At 39.1% G+C, this 10,238-nt stretch overlaps 1 protein-coding gene across 1 annotated transcript in view; it reads left to right on the plus strand.

Annotated features, from left to right (window-relative positions):
* Positions 1-8,307, plus strand: part of CEP128 (centrosomal protein 128) — a 112,231-nt gene extending 103,924 nt beyond the window's left edge. The window contains exon 26 of the mRNA XM_074542531.1: positions 1,841-8,307. The gene's annotated coding sequence lies outside the window, so the exon portion shown is untranslated. The remainder of the gene's footprint in view (positions 1-1,840) is intronic.
* Positions 8,308-10,238: the final 1,931 nt, after the last annotated feature.

Below are 10,238 nucleotides of genomic sequence, written 5' to 3' on the forward strand. Positions count from 1 at the left end.
GCACAAGTCCTTACCAACCTGTAAAATTTGAGATATTTGGTTACAGACGAGCTGTGACTCATGTCACACCAGAGCACCAGTTTTATTGTTGAGTTGCTTCTCTGACTTCAGAACATCTGTGTCTGATTTATACCAATATGAAGCCAGAATGAAATCTCATGCATAAAGCCTAAGTACCAATCAAAGTACTAAGTGCTGAGATCTTGTCAAGTGATTGCAGTACGAAGTATATGAAAGCTGTCTTTTGTGCTCCGAGTATGTTGCTGCAAGCTGAAATCTTGGCACAGTCTGCAGGTATGTTTAAGTTTGGTTAAGGCTGTACTAGGAAAGTTCATATGTTAATTTAATGTCAACATTTGTACCTACTTTCTGCAATTAGACTGTAAAATGTTAGCCAATGAGGCAGTATCAAAAATATCAAACTACATTGCACTTCTGCTGACTTGGGGTTTAGTCCAAGCAATTCCTGAAGGCAGGGTTGCAAGTCTTCATTGCATCTCAGGAGATAGCTGGTACCTTTGCAGGACCAAAGTTGCTAGCTGTACTTGTAATTTAAAGTATAACATGAAAACTTGTCATTTTTCTAAGCTAACATAATAAATTATTTTTCTAAGCAATGCATGGCATCTGTATTTATTTACCTAACATTGCCAAACTTATGTAAAGGCCTGTTTTATGTAATTGATCTTTTTAGTTTTGTGAAGTACAGATGTGTGATATGGAATTATATTGCCCAGTTTTCTTCTTGTCTCTAGGAGCAATTGGATTTTTTATTCTTTCTCCTACTCTAATATTTGTTTAAAAACTAAGATGATAGTTTCGTTATGAGAATAAATAGTTTTCTTCAAACATTTGTATTCAAAATACTTATTTAGGTCAAAGATTTGTATGCCATTTGTATGCCACTGTGCAAAAATCTCGGCAATGTATGGTGGTGTTACAGTTGGAGTGGGTTTTTACGTTGGCCATTACTGACTGTTTCCAGAGGTGCCCTTAATTAGAAGAGGCTGTTGTGCCTATAGTGTCTTAAGGAGTGTGAACAAGATTAATTTGATTGAGCTCGAGTGTGGATAGAACACATGCCTCCATCTAAATGAACCTGCTTTGTACTCAACAGGATCTGTAGCGTCCTTCATCTCAGACCAAAGTAAGCAGTCAGAGTTTGATCAAATTGCAGTGAACTGCTCTAACTAGGTAATTTAAGTCTCCATTTAGTAAAAAGGAGAATCAGGCATCTGCCTTAGATGCTTATTGCTTGCAGTATAGGAACTATGTCTATCCACAGAGTGGGGTCTATCCATGTGTGCTTTATCTGGACTCCAGGGTAAGTTCTTTATTACCTTAAATAAGAGACACCCCTGGAGGCAGTGAAATGGGATGCAGTTAAACAAGCAAAGGGATTGAGCCATGACAGTGTTTAATGAAAGAAAAATCATTGTTGCTGGGAGGTTCCACACTGCTAAATTTCTATGGAAGCTTTTAATAGAAAACAAAGCCTTGTATTTTAAAATACAAAGTAAAACTAAACCAAACCAAAAGGTATTGCATAATTGCATATAATGAAGTTTTCTTATTCGGGTTTCTCACAACAAGCTGGCCAAAATATAGTTTCATTACATACTGAGAAATCAGTTACTGAAAACCTGTAATTATTTTACTAATTTAATTTTCCTCAATTACATATTCCCTTCCCTTTGGAAATTAAGAGATTTTGCAAGTATTTAACATTGTTTTTTGACTTGCAATTATTAAGTTATTGTGACAAACTTACTTTTCTGTGTTTTCACTGATGATAACAGAGTTGTTTCTTTCACACATGATTATTCCTCTCTTCCAGCAGCTGTTGCACAACACTGTTGCCTCCTTCTTAAATCTGCTATTCCAGAGGCTCTACGCCATTGCCTTGGCCCAGAGAATTGAGCTCTTGTGATGTAAATACCCTAGAGGCTCCTTTACAAGTGAAAACAAGTAGTTTATTCTGGTTTCCTTTTGGATACCTTCCAAATGTGATCCGTAAGTAGAATTTTAAAAGCAGAACATACTACTGGAAAAGTCTGGAAAACTGCCTGAAAACTACTGCTGGACGATCAATGGTTCTACAGGAGACAGGATGCCTATGAGGACAGGTCAGTCAACATCGCTAATGCTCTGGGCAATGGACAACCACTACAGCTCAAACAGCACTTCTCAATGGGTAAGGAAAGTAGGTTGATAAAAAGAGTGGACAAATTGGTTTAATAGGAATTTTAGTTGTAGTCTCAGAAAAATGCTGTGACTTCTGGTAAAAGTCCCAGCTGGCCCTCAGTTAGTGTGGACCTTAACTTATCCTTGTTTTATAAGCCAGGAACCCACTGAACTATCAAGTGATGGTTCTTCCTGGCCTGACCCTGTGTACCTCCTGGTGACTCAAATTCCAATAGGAACTAAACCAAAGTACAGGATTGGGTCTACAAAAGATTCCCCAAAACTGGTGAATAAGAGCAACAGACAATGCTGAAAATTACAATTTTGATTTTATCTCAGGAGCTGAGAATTTTGAAACAGTCTGTATATAGCAAAGTGCAAGCACAGTCAATTTTGTCAATTTTATATAGTAATTTTCAATAGTCAGTTTTGTGACAAAACTTCCAAACAGGCAATGATGCATCTAACACTGAATCTAGCCTAGACCTGCAACCAACAACAGTGATAGAGGGCAGCTTATGACTTCCTTACCATCCCTTAGAAAAAACTGTACTATGACTTTACTAGCAGATGGTTCCAGAAATTCTCCCACATATACCCCATGTAGAAATGCAGTTATTTATCTTAGTTTATTGTAAACTATGTTTGTCGTATAAATGGAATAAACTCAACTTTTAAGAAATGCACCAAATACAGGCAGATACAGGCATACACCAAAATAATAAAATTTGCTAGCATAATGTAGTCTAGGAGGATATATTTTCGGATTTTGTAGCCAGGTTTTTAGTAATTTTATCAGAGTTCCTGAGAGTTGTCTCTTGACATCCCTTCTGTTGATCTTACCCTCAGGGCATATGCAACCTTCCATTTCTCAAATCCTTTTGTCTTGTAATCCCCATGCAATGAGTCACATTTGCTTTGTTTGAGACTGATGGGGTCAGGAACTTTTGAAAAAAGGCAGGAAGATGACTTCTCCCCAAGGAGTAACTGAATGTGCTTAGGCAGAAAATTTTCAATATGTGAGATGGGGCACTTGGACGGGAAGAACTCAGCATTAGGTGAAAATAGGACATTGCAGAGATGAGAGAACAGATAACAAAGCCATACCTGAGCAGTGATTGAAATTATAATTACTGGGGATCTGGGAGGCACTGTACATCATTGGCTGCATCTCAGAAAACCATCATGTTGTTGATCTAAGACCAAGCCTGAAAGAAAGGACTCATTTGTGAGCAGGAGAAAATTTTTTTACAGATACTTTCAATCTTCCTCTGTTTTGCTTAAACATTTGTTAGGACCCACCCCTGAGGCAGGATAACTTAGGTTTTTGTTAATAGATCCACTGGGCTGCATTAGAGTGAAACAACACTGAATAACCAGTGTGTGTATGTGCATATATCTATATCTTTATTCATATATCTGTATCTATATATTTTGGCACAATTTGGTGTCAGTGGAAAGGAGTATGTAGCCATTTTTGTTATTGTCTATAGGACTATAACAATATTAAAGTATAAAGATAGCACATAAGGAAAAGAGAAAAGTAGAAAGAAAGGACAAGAGTAAAGTGTGAGAGGAACCCCTGGGTTCACAGACAATACTTGGTTCATGCAATTTAGATATCTATAGGTTGAAGTGATGGTCGCTGTATTGACCCGTTGGGAGTGAGGGGAGCCTGTAAAACAAGAAGTTCAATGAGTTCAACAGTTCCATACATTCAGGTTCAGGTAGAAACACCTAGGTACCTGCCTTGGTTGGGGAGTTTTGCACTGTTTTACACTGTACATAGCAGCACTATGGATCATGCTTAATTCTCTGGTGGAAAGCCCCAGAAATTAGTTGGGGGCACTTGAGAAGTCTTTGGTGGTTGATGATCCCTTCTAAGACATGATGGCTCTTTCTCACACCTGCGTAGTTGAGCCAGTTGTGCCTTATCAGAAGGGATGAACACCTTCAGACTTCTGTGTAGGTGTCCCAGTGCCTCCCGGGAGGTGGGGGGAGGGAAATTTTACACCTGAGTCCCATGGGGAAGGAGGACATTGGCATGATAAAAAGCATTTTCCCACCTCGGAGGATCTGCTGCTTATCTACCTTTTCACTTACCTGGCTCAAATCCCAGATTGTTGCTAAACAAAGATTAAGGTTTGTTTAGATCATCCTCTGGTGGTGGGAGTGCACCCTCTCTGCACCTGGGCTGTTCCTTTGCAGATCTGAGGTTTTGCCACAGCACACAAAAACTCTCCTCCCATTTGGTTGGAGGTGCAAATCTGGCCTTAGCAAAGCACCTGCTGCTTTTGCAAACGTCCAATTGTTTAAGTCTTTTAACCTTTAACATTTGTCTCACAATTACAGAAGCCTTCTGCTCAGCAGGACTATTTACATGCACCTGTCCACTTATTTTTTTGTTCCTGTTCATTCCCTGGCATCTATTCTAGTTTGTCTCCTAATTCTCCTTCCTGTTTCTAGCCCCAGCCTCTGTCCTTGGAGGAAGCAGCTACTCAGGTCTTCTACCAGAAGGCTGTTAATTAGTCACTATTTCGCTAGAGATTTTTTTTGTTCTTGATATCACGTCCTTACTTAACATGCACGTAATTGTCCAGTAAGGGAGCTTCTTCATAGTCCTTCGTGGGGAAAATTATATCTTCCATCTCCTTTGGAATCTTTCCAGTTAAGACTCACGAAGGAAACCTTTTTTGCTCATTTCCAGCCATTCCACATATTCCATTACTGCCGAGTTGAAGTATCTTGAGGCGATGGCTGCAGATGTCACTGGCTGGCAGTCACCCCTGATTTAGCCAACTTTCCCTGTACTTTATTGGCAAGAACAGAGCTCAGAGGAAGCTGCCTAACATGCAAATGCTCTCTTAAAAAGGAAAAGTACCTGAAGGCTAATTAAGGCAATATTTTTGGGATGTGTAACCCCAGGAAGAGTGGTACCATTTCAAACAATATTTCATTAATCTAGAATTGTCTCCAGACATCAAGAAAATATTTAGAATTTTGATAATATATGATGTGGGTTTTTAGGGATATGTTTCCAACATGTAATAATTTTTGTTTCATGGAATTCCTGAACCTGTGGTGATAGTCTCCTACTTAATGATGGCCTTGAGGTTTCTTTTTGCTGCCATGAATTTGTTCTGATACTTTTAGAACTTGTATGAGTTTTATCATCTGTAAGATTCTTTAGCAGAGTTTGGTGACATAATCATGCAGTGTGGATGTGGTTAGCTTTCTGACTATGCCTCCTGCAAATTTCCAATTCAAATGACCTAGTTCTTAGTGCAGTAACAGAATTATGTCTTCTGAAGACCCTTCCTTTATGATGAAAAGTGCTCTTCAAAAATAATGTGGAAAATCAGAGACTTAAGTTGTTTCTTTCATCATCAGTTTCTCCTGTGGCTGCCTGGTATGTTGCAAGTGCTTTAGCAGCAAGGATCCCATCTGGATGGGGAATTTTTTATACGGAAGAAAGATCTGTTAGAGTTGTTAGCTACTCAACAGAGGTTGGAATTTTCTGGTTTTATTCTACAGCATTTTGAAGACAACATGTGAAATGGATTCTGTGAACTTTGATGGAGGGTATGTTCCTTAGGCACAACCTAGTTTCAAGAGAACACCTGTTTTTTCTGAGAAACCAAGGCTGTTCTGAATAGATAAGACTGGCTAATAAAATAAATGAGACTAGCTCATTTTGATGGTCAAAGGGGATGGATGGACAGAAGATACCTGGGGCATAGCAAAACTGCTTTCTTCAAAGTGGAGTTTCTGAATGAAGTTGGGAAGAATCGATGTTCCCTGTTCCCTCACATAGCCTAGACTAATTCGGTATGGACTAATAACTGTAACTGTGTCTTTTTATCTCACAGTTTCATATTGGATTGTTTTTTTATACTGAAATTCAAAGCCCATATAATCTTTTGTTGGATCTCAGCAGATTGCACTAACACAGGACCATTAAGAATCATAGAATTATTAAAGTTGGAAAAGATCTCCAAGATCATCAAGCCCAACCTTGTCCATTCCTACTCAGAATGTACCATGTTACAAGGTGTTTCTGCAGTCTCCTGGGCAGTAAATATCATATTTACTGTGATTTAAAATAGAAGGCTTAATTCACAGTTTTTCAGAGCTAATTTACTAATTTCAAAGCTGGGAGCAAGTGTGTGTCACTCCATATTGCTCTACAGCAAAGGGCCATCTAGCTCAGTGTCCTGCCTCCAACATGGGTAAGGAATACATTGCTAGGCAAGAGTTTAGGCAAGTATCTGGCACTGCCTTCTCAAACTATTCTCCCAGCTTCTGGCAAACTGTATCTCAGAAACCTAAACAGAAACTTGCAATTTTGTTCTGTTTTTCTGGTTAGGCATGTGTGGGGAGGCTGCTGCTTTTCTGCAGCTAGGAAGGAAACTTCTTTCCTGTTAGATGCATGAAAGGAATTACCCTTTGTGAGACAGTACAGAGTGCATGCAAACCTAAATTTTTTTTCAGGCACATGCAAAACTTAATCTGCAGAATAGCAACCACTGCTGTGCACAACCGAGCTCTTCAATCAATTCTCATCTCTGCCTATCTGGAAGTGTTTTCTGGAAGGATTCATGTTTTTTCAAACTTCATGGTTCTGGGGAAGTCCATTGTTTTGTGGAGTAGAGGAGGGTTTCTCCTTAACAATTCCTATGACCACTGGAGTCTTGACCTACTTCCATGCATGCGTGTGCTACAGGCAGCAGAGAGGTTGTGGCAGGGAGGGGCTGCTCTGCAGTGAAGTCGGTGCTGACAGCGGTGTCTGCCGCGGTGCCAGAGGGACTGATGTGGGTGACTCAACAGGGGTTGTTCCATTTGTTTCGGTACTGAAACAATGCCGCAGCAGGATGCTGGAGGCTACATGGGGGATGAGATGTAAAAGCCTCCTTTTCAATGCTCCATTACTCTATTTAGTGTTTGCTTGCCTTCTCTATTGTGTATTTGATGAAGTTTTAATTATTATTTATTATATTGTTAATGCTATATGCCAAACACTGGGGATGCAATGGAGATGGTTGGTAAATAAAATAATTAGTATTATGCTCGAGAATAATGGCCCCTTGCACAGTGAATGGCATGAGTGAGCTGGTACTTCTGCAAAACTATTTTTTTTACTTTTCATAGTTTTACTATTCATAGTCATTCTGTACCTTTTCTTCCTATGTGCCAAGTCTGTAATGAAATCTTCCCTCTTGTTTCTTATGGTAGTTAAGGAGTTATATCTACTTTGAATTTTCATTTTAATTTCTGGGTATGAAGAGCGTCTTGACCAAAGCTGCAAAATTGTGGCTAAACCAGAAAGAGTCCTGGTCTCCAGTTATTTTTCAGATAATTGCATTATCTGAAAGACTCTGCAGTAATCTATGCAGGTATTTATGGATAAAGGTCTTTATCTGCACTAAAAATGACATTAAATAATCTAACAAGTTGTCTTTGTTAGTAGGCTAAACAGAAAAAGAGCACAGTGGCACTTTTTTCATCACAAAATGTAAGATATCATTCTGCTCTCCAGTTTTGAATTTTTTGAAACTGGCAGGAACCTTGAATTGTGTCTGTAGATTTTGCTTTTTTCAGTTTGTGTAATGAGCAATTGGGAGTAACAGCCATGTCAAGCACAGAGGAGAATTAGATATCAGTTGAGGGAATAAATCAACACAGGAAGGCCTTGAAAGCAAATGCATGAGTTATAAAAGGAAAAGAAAAAACCCTTCAAAAGACAGGAGCCTGTGATTGTTTACAGCTGTCAGAAAACATTGATACTGCTCCCAACCTTCTTTTCTATTTAAGGAAAGAAAAGAAATATGAAGAATTTAATTTTAATTATGTAAAATAACATGCCAGGGAAGTAGGCCATGCCAGGGCCTACTCTGCATCTAATATTTCACATAATTTGCTTGCTGTCCTGGCTCAGAGCTGCTATACATGCCTGTCATGTGAACTGCAGTTCCCCAAGGCTTTGGGATTATTCAGGTTTGTGCCATAGCACTCTACTGCTATTGCTTTAAACCTGATTAATGAATTGGAAGTTGGGTTGATTTAGTACTTCAGGTTCCAGCATAAAATTAATGGTTGCAGAAACTTGTTGAGGGTTTTTTTTTTTTTTTCAGTAAATATTGCCTTATTCTTCCTGTTGTCATTGAAGAAAGGCAGAGAAGAACAGTAGGTTAAAATTCAATATAACTGTTTCATTAAGCTGTGGAAACTCAGACGCCAATGAGGGGACAGAAATTGGGTGTAAATTACCCCTCCCAAAAACATTTGCAGGCAGTGTTGGAACAGGTACTTCAGCTGCAAAGACATGCAAAATTGCTTCTCTTTTGTTCACCTTCCAGCTAGGAAAATGTTCTCTCCCCACTTAACAACAGCAGCCGCAAAAAAATACAAACAAACAAAAAAAAATCAAGGGAATGATCAAGGTCTGCCCAAGCAAGAGCAAATACTTTTTCCTTCCTCCTTGGGGCTGCCTGGCATGACAGTAATCGAGTGTCCCGCTACCCTGGTACAGCCTGAGAACAGGAAGGGTGCCTGGGGAGGCAGCGCACCCCTGCTGCTATGCCAAAGTGCTACAGAGCATGTGTTTACTGTGCCCCCTCAGAGAGGAAGTTTTGTTTCATCTGTTCTGGCAACTTCACAGTTTCCTTTGTAAGCTCCTGAAACTGAGCTGTGGTCGTGTCACATGAGATGCAAAGGCAGGAGAAACTGGGTTGGGATCAACAGCACAAAAATCTGAAAACACAAGTGAATCTAAAGACTACCAAGCATTTAAATCATAGGATCATGAAGATTGGAAAAAATTCTGCCCTTTGTATAGGTGCAGCAGATGAAAATCGGCAGTCAGAAAAGAAAGGCTGTTCCAAGAGCACCAAAAGTGCGCCATTGGGATAAGCTACCAAGAGGTCTATTGGCCTCCTCCTGGGAAAGATGTCCATGCCTAAACCTACCCTGCAATGATGCAGGCAAGGACAAGAAGCTAGAAAGCTACTGCTTCTAGAAAACAAAACCCTTTTCCAACCCTTTCTACCCTTGCCTCCCTGTTGATGAAAGGAAAAAGCAACAGAGTGTGTGTAAAGTTCTTTGTGGTACAAAGTAATAAAAAGGCTACATTACTGGGTCAAATTCTATGTTGGTTTTCAAGGATAGTAGTATGGATTTTAGAGCTTCAGGTTACTGATAGCACAGTATTAATATGTTCTAAATCTTGGGTCTGCTATACAGATGTAGCATATCTAGTGAATGGAACTAAACAAACCCAAATAATCCCATGTGTTTATGTGAGATGATGTCTCGGCTGCAGGTGCTTCAAACTCTGGGTGTTCATTTCCTTTAATATGGTGTCCAAAGGTCTGCAGTTCAAAGGCAAAAAAAAAAAAAAAAGCTGAGCCTTTGCAGTTAAATGACACTTTTACTGTTTATTCTATTAGTGATAGTGATCCACGTGCTTGTATCATTCTTCCTATCAGAGTTTGACACTTGCATGTCTGTTGTTGAGCTGGCTGATATTTACAAAAGGCTATTGCTTCAGTCATTGCTTGAAACACTGGAATGAAGCCTGGCCCTCTTGGACATTTTAAGTAGCTGGTTTATTTGTCTTTCCAAAGCAATTTATCTAAATAGGCCAACACAGTCAAATTACATGGGATTCTAAATACATTCCACTGCCCAGTCTGACATCTTAATTAGAACTTTTAAAAAATAATGATTACCTTTTTTCTCCCAGAATTTCACTAACCTCTCTTAAAAATTGGCCAGTGGATATCACTAGCAGCCACACAAAACTATTTGTTTTTAAAGTTGATCAGACTTTCCATTGGCACATATCCTGGCCAAAGGAAAAAAAAAAAAAAAAAGAAAAAGAAAGAAGGCTGCAAGAAGAAATACAATTTCTGCTGGTTCAAAAACACAAAATCAGGGAATAACTGAGAGTTCCAGGGAATAACTGGTAGTTCCAGTTGTAATCTTAATCTTGCATAAAACCTTTTTATCCTTTATACCTTTGTCTGCTTTATAAAACCATTTATTTTCCAATATAG

This window comes from Zonotrichia albicollis, chromosome 6 (genome assembly GCF_047830755.1).
Source record: "Zonotrichia albicollis isolate bZonAlb1 chromosome 6, bZonAlb1.hap1, whole genome shotgun sequence".
Lineage (NCBI taxonomy): Eukaryota > Metazoa > Chordata > Aves > Passeriformes > Passerellidae > Zonotrichia > Zonotrichia albicollis.